This window comes from Diabrotica undecimpunctata, chromosome 8 (genome assembly GCF_040954645.1).
Source record: "Diabrotica undecimpunctata isolate CICGRU chromosome 8, icDiaUnde3, whole genome shotgun sequence".
In the NCBI taxonomy this organism is placed as follows: Eukaryota; Metazoa; Arthropoda; class Insecta; order Coleoptera; family Chrysomelidae; genus Diabrotica; species Diabrotica undecimpunctata.
Window position 1 is genome coordinate 99,143,041 of NC_092810.1, and position 19,072 is coordinate 99,162,112.

Sequence of the window (19,072 nt, forward strand, 5' to 3'; positions counted from 1 at the left end):
ATCTATAAAGCATACGTATATGTCACAATTCACATCCCTGCATCTCTGAAATAGCACCTGTACAGCAAAAAGGGCCTCCCGTGTTCCCAGAGCATCACGAAATTCGAATTGTGTTCTTGTTAGTTGTTCCTCACATTTTGTATATATTCTTTTGTGAATGACCTTTAGAAATGTTTTAAGTAAATGGCTTATAATTCTATAGTCTTCGCACTTTCTCGCATTGGGTTTTTTTGGAAGATTTATAAAAGTTGACACTAACCACTCTTGGGGAACCACGCCCGTATCATATATATTGTTAAATATATTTGTCAACCATTTTATGCCATCATAGTCCATAAGTTTTAAGAATTCTGAGTGAAAATTATCAGGGCCTACTGCTTTACCATCTTTGGTGCTTTTGATGGCATATTTTACTTCTTCGACTGTAAATGGTGGTCCAGATTCGCAATTGGTGTTTGTTGTAATACCAGTGTTACTTCGTATATCTTCAAAAGTTTTTTCTACGTATTTAATCCAAATATCTCTTTTATGCTCTATTTCCAGTACTATGTTTCCCTGATTATCTGTCAGGAATCCAGTGTTCTTGTGTTTATATAAGCCTGCCGCTTCTTTAATCTTTTTATGGAGGTTAAATGAATCATATTTTTGTTGTAAAGACTCTACCTCTGTACACTTTGAGCTAAACCAATTTTCTTTTGCTATTTTAATAGCCCTTTTTATTTTGTTATTTATGTTGTTGTAGTAATTCTTATTATCTTTAGCGTTTCTTCTGTCTTCCATCATACATAGAATCTCCTCCGTCATCCATTCCTTTTTATTTGTTCTTTCAGGTTTTAAGTATTTCTCTGTTATTTCTTGACTTACTTTGGCAAATTTTCTAGTTCTACATCTGTGTTATCTGTTTCTGTATGGGCCCATGGTTTTTCTGTACGAGCCCACGTTTTTTCTTTTAGACGTTTTTGGACCTTTTCCTTTACTGTTTTATTTTTCAGTTGGTTAATATCGTACTTCTTAATTTTTGGTCTTTGAACTTTCTTTAAACTAAGTTTTATTTTGGCGATAAGTGGATTGTGGTCCGAATTTATGTCGGATCCCGGGTACGCTTTAACAGATGTTATAGAGTTTCTAAATCCTTTGTTAATAAGAATATAGTCTATTTGATTTCGTACTGTGTGATCTGGAGTATCCTGGGGAGATTTCCACGTATATAGTCGTCTTGGAGGAAGATCATAAAAGGTGTTTGTCACTACGAGCTGTTCTTCAGTTGCAAATTCAATCAAACGGTCTCCGCGTTCATTACGTTCCCCTAGACCAAAGGATCCCACTAAATTTCCACTTTGTCCTTTGCCAACTTTGGCATTAAAGTCTCCCATTATTAGTGTTATTTCGTTGTTCCGAATCCTTTTGACAATATTAGTAAGGTCATTGTAAAATTCTTCTATGATTTCTTCTGGGGCGTCCGCTGTAGGAGCGTATACTTGAATAATGTTTGTTTTTATGGGAGTTGTGTTTAGCTGAACTAGGAGCATCCTTTCTGAAACAGGTACAAAGTGACTGACACAGTTGGCGATTTTATTATTCATAATTAGGCCCACTCCATTTATATGTTCGTTCTTAAGATTTCCTGAGTATTTGCATTTGCCCAGCGCATTTCGCTTATTCCCATAATATTAATCGAGAGTCTTTCCATTTCTTGAATGGCATTATAGATTTTTCCCGCCTCGTACATTGTTCTAACGTTCCATGTACCTATCTTTATGGCTGTTCGCAATACTCTTAGAGATCCATCATCTAGAGTGTAGTTTGGTTCGTGAGGATTTCTCTTGATAACGACCTGGAAGGCCTCACGGTTTGAGCTAGATTTACCTTCCCTGCCGGATCTTGAATTCCGATTTTCATGATCAGTAGTCGGAATCTTAAAGTTTTTTATCACCATGATAATTGTACTAGAGATACTTACAAGAAGTCTTTAATGCAGTGGTTTCTCCTAGCCTTCTGCATCCTTATGCCGTTCACTAAAAGTCTTAGTTCCTCCGCCTTCGAAGCCGATTTCTCAAACTCCAGGACAAAAGAGTGCCCTAAGATCGCAGTATCACAGCCGCTTAACTCATAATGTGAGTGTCGCCTGTGATTATCTGGAATTAAGCCTACAGGATTTTTACTTCCCACAGCCTTAATCCAGTAATGACATTACTGCTGCCTAATGTCATACCCTCAGTTGATCCGCGGGTACTTATTTGGCAATGCCTTATTCGTACCTGTCCTGCATATCTGCAGGAACTTTCCCTATCAGCCATATGGGACGTGCCGTGTCGAGGTTAAGGATATCCCCCTCCCAGTCTGTCTTCCGTGAAGTACAGAAGAGCCCCTACTCAGTTCGGAGCTCCTCCTCCACGAAAGCGGAGACCGGCCATAGTATATATATATATATATATATATATATATATATATATATATATATAAGAAGGCACTTGATAAACTCCATATGGGAAATTAGTCGATATCCTAAAAACATCAGGACTTGATGGTAAGGATATAAGACTGATCTCAAACTTATATCTCTCCAACAAAAAGCAACGGTACGATTATAAAATGAACTATCCAAGATCTTCATAGTCGAAAAAGGAGTTAGACAGGGTTGCATATTGTCACCGGCAATATTTAACATATACTCTGAAAACATCTTTAGAGAGGCCTTGGACGAATCAGAAGATAGGATTGCTGTAAATGCCAACTTATAAACAATATTAGATACGCAGACGATACAGTGTTGCTGGCAGATAGTGCCCAGGGGCTCCAAAGGATGATTGAAAACGTTGTAGAAGCATGTAATAAATACGGCTTAATACTAAATTGCAAGAAGACAAAAATAATAATCATTATATTCATTAGTAAGAACGCCAAAATAAACGCCCAAATTACAATAGGCGATACACCGTTAGAAAGAGTGAAAAAAATATGCTATTTTTGCAATATTAAGGATCCTTGGGATCACAGCTACGAAATAAAAACTCGTAAGGAAAACGCCAGAAGCTCTTTTAACAGCCTTACAAATATTCTCTGTAACTTATCTTTAAGTATCAATATACGCATAAGATTTCTTAGATGTTACGTCTTTAGTGTCCTCCTCTATGGAATAGAAAGCTGGAGCCTTAAAAAAGATGCCATAAAACGATTAGAGGCGTTTGAAATGTGGTGTTACTGACGTATGTTGAGAGTCCCATATGTATATACATCACACAAGTAACATAACTATTCTCCAGAGCCTAATAAAAGACAAAAAAATTTTTAACACCATAAAAAACAGAAAATTGGCTTACTTCGACGACATCATTCGTAATGATAAATACCGACTTCTACAGTTGACTCTACAAGGCAAGATTGAGGGTAAGAGAGGCCCTGGACGTAGACGTATATCTTGGCTGGCCAATCTCAGGAAGTGGACCTGTCTAACGTCAACTGATCTATTTCGAGCTACTGTGAATAGAATAAGATGGGTCATTGTGGTCGCTAACATCCCTAGAAGATAGGCACATTTAGAAGAAGCATTCTCCTGGTAAATTAAAAAAATTTTGTTTAACAAATGTGGCCTTTATTATGCGATTTTGGTGTTCGAACGCTCCAAAAAACCAATATAATCGTCGCTGTTGATTTTTTCTCTATGTTTCAAATAGTCAATTAGAAAATAATTTCTTGCATACCCCAAAATATAGTGGCCATAACCTTTCCGGTGGTTTATTGTGTCTTTGCTCGCTTTGAAAGGCTTTTTCCGGGTACTGTCCACTTAGATATCTACCGATTTGATTTCGGAATAAAGTGATACATTCACGTTTCATTTATTGTAACCAACCGATGCAAAACGATTAAACATGTCCAAATATAGCTGAGATTCACTAACTCGTTTTTTTGCTCTAGTTTGAGAAAATGCGTTACCCATTTGGAAAGCAACTTTGTGATAGCCAAATATTTTTATACCAAAACGTCACTATTTGATAATTTTAAAGTCTCAGCTATTAGGCTATTGATTATGTTAAAAAAAAAGCCCGTCTCGTAGGTATTTTCATAAGTGTGGTACGAAAGGTTACTCGTATTTAATTTCTTAATTAAAGCTCTGTAATGATCAGCCTCAGTCAGGAGCTTGCTGGGGTCAACAGCACTTTGGAAACCTTCTACTACAACTGGAGGTGATAGTTTCAGTTTTTTAAGTGCTTATTTAATTTGTGTTTCTGCACTTGATTTTTTTATTACACATTTTACGTTTTTTATTAGTTTCTTGTTTTTGTTTCTTATCCAGCCCGTTTATACGCAAAATTATTTCATCGGTGCAATATCTGCTTTTAATTTCTTTTGTCCCCTAGCACGGGGAAAACAAGCCACAAGAGCACTTCATGGAGTGATATGGAACAACACTCTAACCAAAAAAAAAACAAAAAGAGGATCTTTCAAAGCATAGTAATGAATATTACCCTATATGGAGCGGAAGTATGGCCAATGACAACAACAATACGAAATAAAATAAGAACAGTTGAACTGGATTTTATGAGAAGATGTCTACAAATCACAGGAGCGGATAGAATAAGAACGGAGGAAATATGGAACATAATGGAAGTAAAATGCTCAATTACAAAGAAGTTGGAAAACAGAGCCCTGCAGTGGTACAAAGAATGCCAGAGCATAGGTGGCCGAAAAGAATATTAAACTGGGACCCGCCGGGAAGAAGACGGAGAGGAAGACCTGCTACAAGATGGAAAACATACGTCGGAAGTGCTATGATAGATAGAGAGCTCAGAGAAAGTGACTGGGAGAATAGAGTGCTGTGGAGGACGAAAACGGCGAACTCATAATGGGAAAAGTCCAAGAAGTAGAAGTATTTCTTTTGTGGTTCATTAGCACTTGCGGTTAACCCTGTATGTTAGTCGGTTTTTCCAGCTGTGCTAATCTCATTTTCATATCGGCGATTATTTGACTCAACCGTTGATTGTCCATATTAAATCTCTTAACATTTTCTTCTAACTGACACCATGCATTATAAAGCGACTGCTCAGTTTGTGAAAGTGTTGTATTCTTTGCGAACATTGCATTGTTTTGTTGGTCTTAGTAGTGTGTCCGTTTTGGTAGGAATAGGATACATTATTAAATATTTAAATATTTCGCTTACCTACGGCTACTTGAATTTATCGTGATAGCTTACAGCCATGGCCGTTGATATTACTCACGACTAATGATATCTTAATTACTACTTAATTACCACTGATTAGATAGCGGAGCTCTCAATACGTATGTATACTTGAACAGTCCAATGAATGTTTGAACAAGAACAGTTTGAACATTATAAGAGGAATAAACTACAAGTCATCGTCGGATGTGATGCATTATATGGTACAGGGAAGCAAAATGACTGATGACCTTTTTAACTATATTCTAGGGAAACTGTTCATATTAAATAAAAAAGGTATACACCTTCCTTTACCAAAAAAGTCAGGACGTCATTGATTAAACTATAAGTACTCAACAAATTAGTAACAAAATTGTTAACTAGCATGTGTCGAAAGAGTCGTCGAGCACGGATCAAGGCACATCAAATTTGCCTTATATACAAATAAACTACCCTTAGTTTGATATAAAAATCTAAAACGTACAAATTGGGAAGAATGTTGAACCTATTTGGAAGCAAATATAAAAAATGCAATTGGTAATGTTTAAAACATGTTTGATATTGAAAAGGATAATTTTAGAATTAGCGCTGCAGTTCTCACATCATATCAGAAGAAATTCTCAATTAAAACTAAGACTTGGTAGTGCAGAAAACTATAAAACAAAACAGAGATAATACTAGCGATAAGGGAATCTTGGAAGAGGATCTGCTATAGTATTTCAGATATACCTGCCAACACTTGAATCCTCAATATTCTTTCCAAGAACCCGGAATAGGCACCTATTTAAAAGACCTGATGGCACGTTTACCGAATCGAAAAAAAAAAAACGATAGAGCTCTTACTACAAAACCACTCTCCAGGATCAACAATTATTTATAAGCTTACTAAGGCTGAAAACTTAGAATGACCTAAACCCAGGAAAGTCCTAGAATAAAACTGAGAATTCTCATTTTCATGCAATAAATATTAAACTAGAGAATATATTTTATAGTCAGCCATAAACCACCTTACTCCGTTTAAGTCTCCAGAAGAGATTGTATTATTTGCTGCTCAACTACAAAAAAATTGGACATCTCGCTAGAACCTATCTTAACAAAGATCTTTTTGAACTAGCATAGCACTAGGTTTTATACTAAAGATTTGAACAACTATAAGGGTGCTCTATATAAATAACATAGAACGACAAGACAGCACCCTACCTCAATCCTTCACGCCGAGCACATCATTCTGTTGAAGGCAATAGAAAAAATTCTTAATAGACATTGACGAGGGTACATTAAGGAATCGTCCTCTCGATAGCAACTAGCATGTATATGAAGAAGAAAAATCAACAGAAACAGAAAATAATTAAATAATTGGTAAACTTGAATTTTTAGTCCAGGATTTGTTGTCATGAAACTCCGACAAAGCGTTTTGGATTGTATATGCATTGGATTTTGATCTTTGTTTTGTCAGGAGATCGCAATAATTATATGGGTGCCTGATATTCTAGTCCATTTAGCCTTACATAGGAGATGCACCACAAGGAAGTGAACGAGCTCTACACCTTATAAATATGTGAAGAAAAAATAGTCATGGGTACTTTAAATTAAAGCTATTTTCTTGTGGCATTTTAAAGTAATAACTATTTAATTGGGAATAAGCCACAATTAAAAGTTAAAGTAAGTTTATTGACATTTGAATTTCCACTTCTGAAGTTGTTCTCAAAATACAAACATTTGCTTGAATTTCCGCAGAAAAATCATAGCTTGTAATTTGTCTTTAAAAAGACAGCCATTATACGTTGACAACCATTAAATTCTCCTGTTATTGATTTCATAGTAAAAAATACTCACCATGTCAGGATAGTATCATGAGGTTTTTGTCGGGTTTTTTCCTAATGATTTACTCTAGAATATTTAACAGAAAAGTTTTAGTGTCATCATTGCATGTGCTTGTTGTTTAAAAACAAATTACATGCTTTAATTTTTTTTCTGACGGGTATTCTGAAGTTAAAGTTTATTTCATGTAATTGAATGAACAATCTTACGATAAAGTCGTCCCAGGATTCAACAATATTGGCATTATCTTTTTACAGTCGTCTACGTTAAAATGTGTTATATATGTTTGAATTGTCAATATAAATGAGTCAAGTAAAACTAAATTATTAGAACAATATTTCACCACGTAACAAAAAACAAAATTTGTTTAATTTATTAATGTTTTGTATTTTGCGAATGGATACATTTTTGTAAGAAATTTATCAAAGTGTTCATAAGATCTACCGAGTTAATTTTCAGGTTGTACATCAAAGAAATCGGTGGTATAAAGCATTCAAAAGTTGTTTTTAACCATTGAAAAATGGTACTTAGAAAATCCCGGTTAGCAATAATTTAAAAGGAGGTTTTAGCTACGTAATAGAAATATCGCTCTCGGGAGAGCCTGGAACTCCTAGAGAGCGCGTCCCCGGGTGGCGGATAGGGGAAAGCCCTCACCAGCATCAGCTGGCGGGTAGGTGGGAAATAAAATACCATCCGCGGACCAACAGGTAGGACAGACGACATTCTTAAGCTGCAGTGAAAGCAAACCGTCTAGGAGAAGGAAAGCTCCAAAATCAAACCCTGGTCCTCCAAGTTGGGGGTTGGGGCATCGGGTTAACCACTCGATACTCGTCAAAAATGGTAAAGGTTAAAAACTCCAAAATCCAGCCTCGGAACCGGACTGATATACGACGACGAAAAATGCTACGGAACAGGAAAATGATTTTTGCGACATGGAACGTCCAAGGGATCTCAAAGAAAACTCCAGAAATCTTAGAAGAACTAAACAAAATGAAGATAGACATAGCTATTATTACGGAAACGAAACGGAAAGGACAAGGATCAGAAAACCTAGGTAAATACGATCATTTGTACACCGGAGTCACAAAAGAACGTAGAGCTCAAGAAGGAGTCTCCATTATGATACACCGTCGCTTTAGAAAATACATCACATCATGGGAAGGTATCAACGAAAGAATGATAAAAATGAATATATGTATAAAAGGATACAGACTGACCATTCTGGGCATATATGCAATCAATGACGATGCGATTGTAAATGTGAAAGATAACTTTTTTGAACAACTGAATGAAGAAATCACAAAGGTGGGTAACACAAGAGAAATAATAATCTTGGGAGACCTCAACAGCAGAGTCGGAAAAAAGAACAACGATAAAGTAGTAGGTAGATATGGAGAAGATAATACAAACAATAACAGAGAAAGGTTAATAGATATATGTGATCAGAATGGACTCAGAATCATGAATGGATATTTCCAACATAGAAACATTCATAAATATACGTGGACTCAGGAAACCCGAAACTTAAAATCAGTTATAGACTATGTCATCCTTAAACAAAAAAGTCGACTGAAAACAAAAGACGTAAGAGCATGTAGAGGACCCACTTGCGGCAGTGACCACTACCTCCTACGTTCAGATATTTCATTCCCACATAAAAGAGAACAGAAAACGCCGCAAGATAACCATACAAAGGAGCAAGTACAAGAAGTACGATACAATTTGAATAGTTTACACCAAGAAAGTGTTAGAAAACTATATAAACGTAGACTGGAACAAAAACTAATTGAAACGGAAGATAATACCAGGAATGTTAATCAGTTATACAAAACCATCAAAGAATGTATACACGCCGCTGCCCTAGAAGCACTAGGGCGATATGAAAAGATCGGACAACAAAAACCATATTGGTGGGATCAAGATATTTCGCAGGAAATAACACAGAAAAGAAAATTGTATCAAAAATATCACACAAAAAATGTGGAAGACAGAATCGAATACAAAAGAATGCAAGCGATGGTCAGAAGAAAAATTTGCCAAAAGAAAAATGAATCCTGGGAAAAAAAGTGCACCATGATAAATACATACATTGGTGGAAGCCAAAGTTCAGAAAGCTGGAAACTGTTAAAAAATTTAAGAAACAACAAAAAAAGAGATATTATCCAGTCCATATCACCGCAAACTTGGGAAGAATACTTTAAAGATTTACTAACAGAGACAAGAGAGCCCTTCAAACAGATAGAGAACTATGGTTTACAAGGCGTCAGGCTGATAGGGTCACCAATCAGAATAAATGAGAGAGAAGTCGAAACCGTATGCAGACATCTAAAGAATGGCAAATCACCTGGCCCCGGAAATGTAGCTCCGGAACTCATTAAACATGGACCCAAAATACTAATTCAACGACTACGACAACTTTTCCAGGAATGCATAAATAAACATGAAATACCTGTGGAATGGAAAGAATCGCATATGAGCACCATCCATAAAAAGGGAGATAAATCGAAACCTGAAAACTATAGAGGAATTGCAGTTACTAGTAGTATTAGCAGAATATATGGGAAAATAATAAAAAATCGAATAGAAGAAGAATACCAAGATATGGAAGCCGAAGAACAGGCTGGTTTTCGTGCAGGTCGATCTACAATAGACCATGTCTTCTCTATTACTCAGATAATTGAAAAGAAAGTTGCTCGTGGCCAAGAAGTCCATCTGACGTTCGTAGACTTTAGGAAAGCATATGATAGTATCCCGCTTGATAAATTATGGGAGGCACTGGGGAAAACAAATATAAATATAGAATTGATTGAAGCAGTAAAAACGTTGTACTACCAACAAACAACAAGAATTAAAACAGGAAATCTGATAACACCGGGATTCAAAGTGACTAAAGGACTAAGACAAGGATGCTGTATATCCCCAACATTATTCAAAATATACCTCGAAGCAGCACTCAACAAATGGAAGAAAAAATGTACGAATATGGGCATACCACTAATAGACTTAACTTTGTACACTCTGTGCTTTGCAGATGACCAGGTCATCATCGCACAGGACTCTGAAGACCTTAGTTACATGATGCGAAAACTATTAGAAGAGTTTACAGAGTGGGGTTTGGAAGTGAATATGGAAAAAACTGAGTACATGAGTATCGGAGGAGATCAACATAACCTTCTCGTAGAGGAAAATCAAGAGATCAAAATATGTGATAACTACAAATACCTAGGAGTAAAAATCACTCAAGACGGAAAATTAGATGCAGCCATTAAGGAACGAAATACACAGGGAAGGAAAGGCATAGCCTTACTAAACAGCGTACTGTGGGATAAAAACATCTCTAAAGACAACAAAAGAAGAATATACAACACCATAATAAAAAGTATCACAACGAGAATGCCGGAGAATAGAATACCAAGACAAATTCTTAAATGGCAACCAAGAGGTAGGCGAAGACCAGGAAGGCCTAGAAGAAGTTGGAGAGAAGGAGTTGATAAAGAAATCAGAGAAAGAGAACTGGAAGACGATCTATGGAACGATAGAATGAGATGGAGATTGGAAATCGGAAGACGTCGAAGAACGTTGTAAACCGAAATTATATATATATATATATATATATATATATATATATATATATATATATATATATATATATATATATAGAAATATCGAAGAAACTGTTACCCCTGATAGTAAGGCAGTGATAATTTGAAAGCAGTCATGTAGTCAGTGTCACATTGTATCCCAGCTTAGCTGTGTCGCGCCTTAGTTATAGTTTTCAACTCTCGCGTATTAGTCAGGTATTAGAGTTGAAGACTCTTGAGTATTGAGTATACCTAGTTATTGTTATATAGCTTATAGTATAAAGGCTACATGTTTCACAAACGCTCATTATTAATCACGTATATTAATACTGAAGAAAACATCCTTGTTTCATATGACAATTTTATTAGTAATATATTTAAACTAATAGTGCTTTCGTGTGGTGTTTCGCGGACTTGTGTAAATTGGACAGTGGTTGCCGGTTAGATATAAAACTTTACGCTAAAACTTTGGCTAGATTTTAACTTAGTTGTAGTAACAAAATTAATAGTTAAATTACGAATTGTTTATTACTTATGTTCTTATTCCTCACGTTAGTGGGTGGTCCATTGAATTGGAATTAATTACATTACTTAGTTCGCTCTAAATGGTAGTAAGATCGCCGTCCTAATTTGTGGAACAAATCTTCCGTTTATTTCTACCAGCGAACGAGCTCCGAAGTGAAAATCGAAACGTCAAAAATAAAAATAAACTTTTTTTTAAATACTAACTGAAACCTGTGTTTTATTATTTTACTATAACACAACCAACACAAAAAGACAAACTGTGACATAATGATATTTTACAATTGTGTTTGTAAATTCAATGTATGTGATGTCCTTATAACTTAAATAATCAAAATTTTACTCCAATAAGTACATCTGACAAAAGCAACAACAACTAACCAAATTCATATAACTTAGAAATAAATAGTACATATTTTCTTGAGTAAATGGGTCCCTTGGGGGTGGTAAGCTGCAAAATAATAAAAAAGCCTTTTTCTGTCTGATATGTAAGTCGTAATTCTTTCATATCATTTGTTAACTTTGTACTTATAACTCAAATTTAATGTACATATCCTATATCAACTTAGCCCACTATAGACTGACTATAGTTAACATTTTTCATCAGACTGGTTACAACCAATACCAATAATGTCTCAATATATTGTATATTATGTCAATTTTCTCAATACAATAATTTTTACAGTTCTCATTTAATTAACAGTACATATAGAAGGGGAAATGGGGGAATGGTAGCCATGAAATATTTACATTTACGGCCTAATATTATTTCGCGTTTAATACCAGTTGCGCCATCTAACAGTGTTTCGTTCAAAGTGTTTCTAAAACAATGACGATGTTTTGCCGGCAAAGAAGGAATTTTTGAAAATGTCATATTTTGTTGGAGTTGATGTATTAGTGCAAGATTTTTAAAGGTATATAGAAGTATGTAATTAGGTTTATTTAGCTGCATAAATGGTACCCATTTATTAAATTTTTAACGTAGTTTAAGACTATATAAAATGTTCTTGCTTTAATTTAAGCGATTAATGATTATGAGTCGATCAGTAAAAATATGTATTTTGGGGTTATAATAGCCATTCGCCTGGAGATAATCCTGGCCGGCCACTATTACCCCCAAATTGTATTTATATAATACAGAGTATTTTTTTATAAATTCTTATATTTCAGATGACTCGAGTTTACAAGAGAAAAAGTGACAAAGCACTATAGAATGCTGAGCAACTTAGTGCAGCAAATAAATGCAGTAAATAATGGCAGAAGCGTCCGTGAAGTTGCAAGAAGTTTTGCAATTCCCAGATGTACAATTCAACTACGACGGAATAATACAACAGCTGCTTCTTTAGGTCGTAATTCTGTATTTACCAAAGAAGAAGTTTTGACAAAGCAGGTCATAAAGTTATCAAAACATTTAACCATAAATACCACAGAAATAAAAAAAAAATTGCCTATAAATACGCTGAAGAAAAAAATTTACGTCATCCATTTTCCAAAGAAAAAGAAATTGCTGGAAGAGACTGGCTTGATGGCTTTTTTTAAAAGAAATCCAACTAATTAATTAAGAAAACCAGAGGCGACAAGTATTTATCGCATATCTGCTTTCAACAAAACTAAAGTAAACCTATTTTTCTCTAATTTAAAATCCATATTGGATAAATATAAATTTTCGGCGTCCAAAATATATAATGCAGACGAGACAGGCATAACAACCGTCCAAAAGCCCGGAAAAATACTTGCCGAAAAGAGACAAAAGAGAGTCGGCTTTGTTACAAGCGCAAAAAGACGTCTAACAGTAACCAATATGTACTGCATAAGTGTCTCAGGAACATATATTCCACCTCTGAATAAAGAAAGTTCGACACATGACAAAAAGTTTGAAGTATCTTTTGTTGAGATAATTCCACTACCAGGATGCTCAAAAGATGACTCAGTTGGAAATAAAAGATCCAACCACAAAAGCAACAGGAAGCAACATTCCGAAATAATGACGTCAACACCAATGAAGTTACTTCTAGAAGAAAAACAGCGGAAGAAGAAAGAGCAAATGAGAAATAAAGCCAGCAAAGATAAATATATCATCTGAAGATGAGAATGATAACGACGACCGAGATAGGGACGTTCGTTTTGCACAATTTGTGCAAATAACTTCATTATATTTGTTGCAAATTCGGTAAAACCAGAGAACTCTGGATCCAATGCAGCATTTGCAGTCAATGGGCACACAAAGACTGTACCAGTTTTGAAGGCATAATTTACATTTGCGATTTATGCATTTAATTATTTTTTAAATGGGGGTAATAGTGGTAGTGGCCACTTTTACCCCTCGGCAGCGGGTAAATATGGCCACCAGCAGAAGTCTGAAAAACCGGATTAATTTTTTTTTGTTCTGTTTAAAAATTTTTCGTAAATATCTCGCCTAAATATTTTGCTGTTTGCTGTGGTAGTTAATGGCGGTTATAACGTAAAAATTTGTTTTGTTTTTGTTATATTTTTAAGGCATGTTATAGTTTTTGGCTTAATTTTCTTTATTACTTTGATGAAAAAGCTTTAAGTTTGTACGCTGTTAATTTATAATAGATTTTAATTAATTAGTTTATTTAATATTCTATAATTTATTGTCTTGTGTACATACGTGGTATTGCAAAATACTCGTATAGTGTTAAATAGTGATAAAAGTTGGAATGAGAACTCAGATTCAGAACTTACACCAAGAGGACCAGCAAAAAAAAAGAAAAAGAAAATACATTTGGACAAAACTAAACAGAAAAGAAACAAAAATAAAATTAAGCGAATAAAAGGAGAAGAATACATTGGATTCACTAGAAGAAATAAGAAATGGACACACAACAAAATCAGAAAAGAAAAGCAAATTAGAGCAAGATGCAATGGTAAACATTGCAAAAAACACAACAAAAGTTTCTTTTTTCAATAAGACTACTCACGAAAAAAGAAACCAAATATTTCAAAATTTTTGGAAATTATAACATGGGATCAGAAAAAAATGTTTGTTGTTAATAATGTTAAGAAGGCATAATCGAAAAGAAGAAAAACTGAAAATAAAGAGACTTAAAAATGGAATAGCTTTAAATATTATTTCAGAATTGATGGTTAACCACTCGGAGTTTATCAAATGATGTTCCTAAATACCATTTATGTAGGAGAGCGAAGTGTAAAAAGCTGGTACAATACAGAAGAGAATGGAGTGATTGCATCTTTGCTGGAAATAAATGACAGAAGAACAAGAGAGAAGTTATGTGAGAATACTTTTTTGAAAACTGGTTTGACAAGCTGCCAAAACTACGTTCACATTATGCAAGGGCTAATACCAAAAATAATTACATGGAAGATAATATAGTTAAAAAATAAATCGCAGTTGTACAAAAGGTAAGTTGAATGTTCTGAAGAAAAATCTCTTAGTACTTTTGTTTTTGAAGAGATATTTGAGAGAAAAAATTTAGGGATCTTCCAACCTCCAAAAGATCAGTGCGATGTATGTTGCGAATTTAAAACTAATAATACAAATCAAGAAGAGTAAGAATCGCACATTTTATCTAAAAACCGAGCAAGGATTGAAAAGAAAACTGACAAGGTAGAAGCTCCTAACGAAAAATTTAATAACTATGGACCTTCAAGCTGTCTAACTATGTCCCAGAATTTATGCTTCAATGCTTTATTATATAAAAAAAAACGTAGAGTACATAATTATACAATGTATAATCTGGCAACGGATCAATTAACAAATTCTTGGTGACATGAATGTGAAGGAAGGCTTGAGGCTTCAAATTTTGTAAGTTGCATAATAGATTATCTCCAAACACAATTTAGTCAGTCTAGTTTACCTATAATATACAGCGACGGTTATGGATACCCGAATCGAAATTCGGTTTTGTCAAAGCTGACCTTTTGTGTTACAAAAAAAAAAAATGTAGAGCAAAAATTTCTTGTAAAGGGCCACACGCAAATGGAATGCGATAGTGTTCACAGTCTAATAGAACGGAATCTGGTTAAAAGAGAGATTTATTTGCCAGGGGAATATAAATCCACCACCAATAACGCGCGCAAAAATCCCTTTTCCTAAGAAGCAAAACATTTACACTACGATTTTTTTTTTAATTACAGAGATCTACTTTTCCAGTGCTATTCGTCTATAAGTTCGCCTGAAGCTACAGTTTTCGACATAAGGGCTCTAAAATATACACCAGAAGGTGTTATATATTACAAAACAGATTTTAATTCAGAAAATATGCCTTTGAAAAAAAGAAAACCCTTTAAATTAGTTAATGTTAATTATAAAAACCTTTATTCTTCCAAACCCAAAATTTCTCTCGAAAACTATAAACAACTTCTTGCTATTACAAGAGTTATGAATCCAGATTTCTAAAAAAATTTAACACATGAAGATTCCAAAAAAGCTAAAAATAACTAACAAGAGCATTATAGTTTTTTACATAATTTTCGATATTTTCGTTGTTGTTTCATTTGCGATATAAAGCAAACGTATCGACAAATAGTAAATAAAGATTTTGGAATTATAAAGGGGTTCTCTGATGATTAGATTTTACTGAACCTCTCCAAAAAAAATTTCTGCTTACCGTTACTTACGACACTTCTTCTTGGTTTTATTTTCTACATTTGAGTGCAAAACAATCGACTCAAAAGCGATATTAGGGATTACACCTTCTGTTTTAATGTAAGAAGTATGAAAATAACAAGATGTAATGTGCAAACAGTAACTTTATTATTAAACTTACAAAAACCGGTATTTTATTATTTGGAAAACGCATTATAAAAACAATGTGCTATACGAACAGAGTTTCTCAAATATTCATCATTGGAACTATCCCAAGAAAGACGTAATGAACAGAGAAATCATCAATTACGAAATGATTTTTTTTATTTTTCAATATCTGATATTACCACCCCTATTACTAATTACACTTTCCAGTCGAGTTCGCATGGATCGGATGACTTTTCTCATAAATTCTTGAGGCATTGCTTCGTATTCATCATTAAGCGCAGCCTTCATATCCATTATGCTCCTTGGTGCATGATTTCTGTTTCGGATCCTTCGTTTAAGCTTATTCCAAACATACTCCATTGGATTTATGTCCGGGCTCAAAGCAGGCCAATTTCTTGTAGGTATACCGATCTCAGTCAGATAAGTGGTGGTGACTCGTGCGGTATGACATCGTACATTATCATGCAATAAAATAAAGGCATCACCAATAAATCCCACGTATGGAACCACATTTCCTCCAAAATATCTCTGATGTAACGATCCGCCGTTAAACCTCCACCACGTCCTCCACCAGGCACGAAAACCAACTCGGTTTTCTCAGCCATTGAAATGCCTGCCCAAAATATAAAAGGACGGCCTCCATATGACACAATTTCTCGTATACAACATTGAGCAAATCGTTTTCCTGGCCTTCTATAGACTCGACGCCTCCTTTCGTTGCCATGTAGGCAGATCCTACTTTCGTCGGAGAATAATACCTGACTCCATTGATAGTCGTCCCAATCCAGATGTTCGCGAGCAAATGCCGTTTTTGGTGTCAGGTTGGCTGCTTCAAGTCTCCTTCTGACTGTCCAAACGCTAGTAACCACACCTCAGACCTCTCTAAGCTCTTCTTTAAGATTAGCACCAGTCAAATGTCGATTTCTCGGAGATTTAGATACAAGAAATCGATCATCTGTCTCCGTTGTTGTTCGTTTACGGCCTCCTCCCTGTCGGTGGACATAATTACCAGTATCTTGGTACCGACGATATACTCGAAACACAGCAGATTGGCTTAAATTTAGTCGATTTGCTTTGGCTCAGATCTTCTCTCAATAATGCTACTGCTTGAGCTGCTTTGACAGATGTGGTATCCATTCGTTATGCAGTTGCGAACTTAAATTGACTCATGTTTTAGTGCATCGCTATGAAAATTGATGCCTACTATGTTAACCGAACGCGTTAAGTCGGTGCGTGTCGATTTCAATAAGTCCTTTTAGATTAAAATAGGCGATGTACTTTCGCAAAATAATTTTGAGTCGATTTTTTTGCACTCAAGTGTAGTTGTTACCTTTGAAGTAGTACATCTACGATTATGTTTTTCTTCAGAGAATTCTTCGAAAGTGTTGGTTGTTTAAACCTGCCAATATTCGTGAGCTTGGATACTTGCCATATAAGATTGCTGAGAAAAGTAAATTAACTCTTCCTTTCTTATTTTTCTATTAGGAGTGTGTCGCTTAGGTTTTAACTATTATTAATAAAAAATGAATAAAAAAACCTTATCTCCTATATTATTTTTTGATCTTACATAGCCTTCACAATTGGTACTTAATTATATCCAGAAAGTTGTAATGTAATGTAGTAAAATTATCTTTTGGTTGCTATCTTTGTTAAGATATTTGATAAATGATTTATGTTTAAAGTATTAAAACGTTTTGTGTAAATAAAGAAAATGTTACAAAGTATTTGTAGCTATAAGTAGTATTAAAATAGATAAAATGTATCAAGACTAATTAATTTTAGGATAAGATTTGATAAAACTGTGCAAGTCACAGTTACCTATATTATCATTTCAATGGCCTAGAAGTAATACCCCGTAATTGCATCTCTCAGAATTTGTGGTTTAAAAAAAAACTTTATATATTATTAAATACAAATCTTTTATAAACAAACGTTGGTATTTATATCATTATTTCTTTTCAATTTTAACTGTTTTTTGTCCCAAATTCTATTATTATTTTTTTTTCATTTTTCCAGTTTCTGAATTTATAAGAGGAATTGCAAATTCATTTTATAAAGTGTTAAAATTTTACTGTTTTTGAGTATGTAGGTATACAATCAAACACAAAGTCGTTTAACCCCAATATTTGTAAACAATAGTATATTATATTAAGTATTATATATATTATATATATACATATATATATATATATATATATATATATATATATATATATATATATATATATATATATATATATATATATATATATATATATATATATACATATATATATATATATATATATATATATATATATATATATATATATATATATATATATATATAAAGCATTCGACTCAAAAGAACAGATATATGGGAAAGCCTAACGAAGAAGCAAGTAAGTAAAGAACTGATAGAAGCAACAAAGAGTATATACATAAAAACAATAAATACAGTAAGAATGTTAAATATACAGTTAGAACCATTTGAAACAACTCAATTCGATGTCTCCTATAGTGATATATATAGGAAGACCCATTAAAGAATGGGTAACATCTCGCAGATACTGCAGAGTAAGGGTAAGACTGGGCAGGAAGCAACACAGATGGCATCTAATAGGAAGGAACGGAGAAAGTTCGTTAAGACCTACACCTCAGAAGATTGTAAAATATTGTAATTTAATAAATTGTATTATAAACGGTACAACACCAAAAGGTATAAATGGGTCTACTGATTAAGTAAAATAAAGTATATATATATATATATATATATATATATATATATATATATATATATATTTGTTTTTGAGACTTAAGTGACCTTTATTCTCATTCCTTAATCACGTTGTTCCTGATTTTGTCCCTTCTAGTTATTCTTAACATCCGTTGTAAAATTTTAATTTTAGTTAGCTTCGTCTTCTTTTCCTAAACCATCCTTACAGGCTACAGTTCACCAACGTACATCAGGCATTACCACACTCTTGTATATTTTTTCTTTCAGCCCTTGGTAGAGTACCCTTATAATAGACTTTCAGTTAAATCAACGACCCTGCATCCTGTGAGCAAATTCTTAATCTGGTGTCCAATTTTCCGTTTTTCCTACTCTTCCTAATTTTTTCCCAAGCAATTCGATGTCTCCTCTAATCATTCCTGTTTCTCCCAACCACATATACTCCGTGTTAGACCATTAAGTCCTTCCTTTTCAAGAGCTCTTCTACAACTTTTAAACTTCACATTGAGCGTTCCCATAGAGCATTGACCAAGAGGAATGCA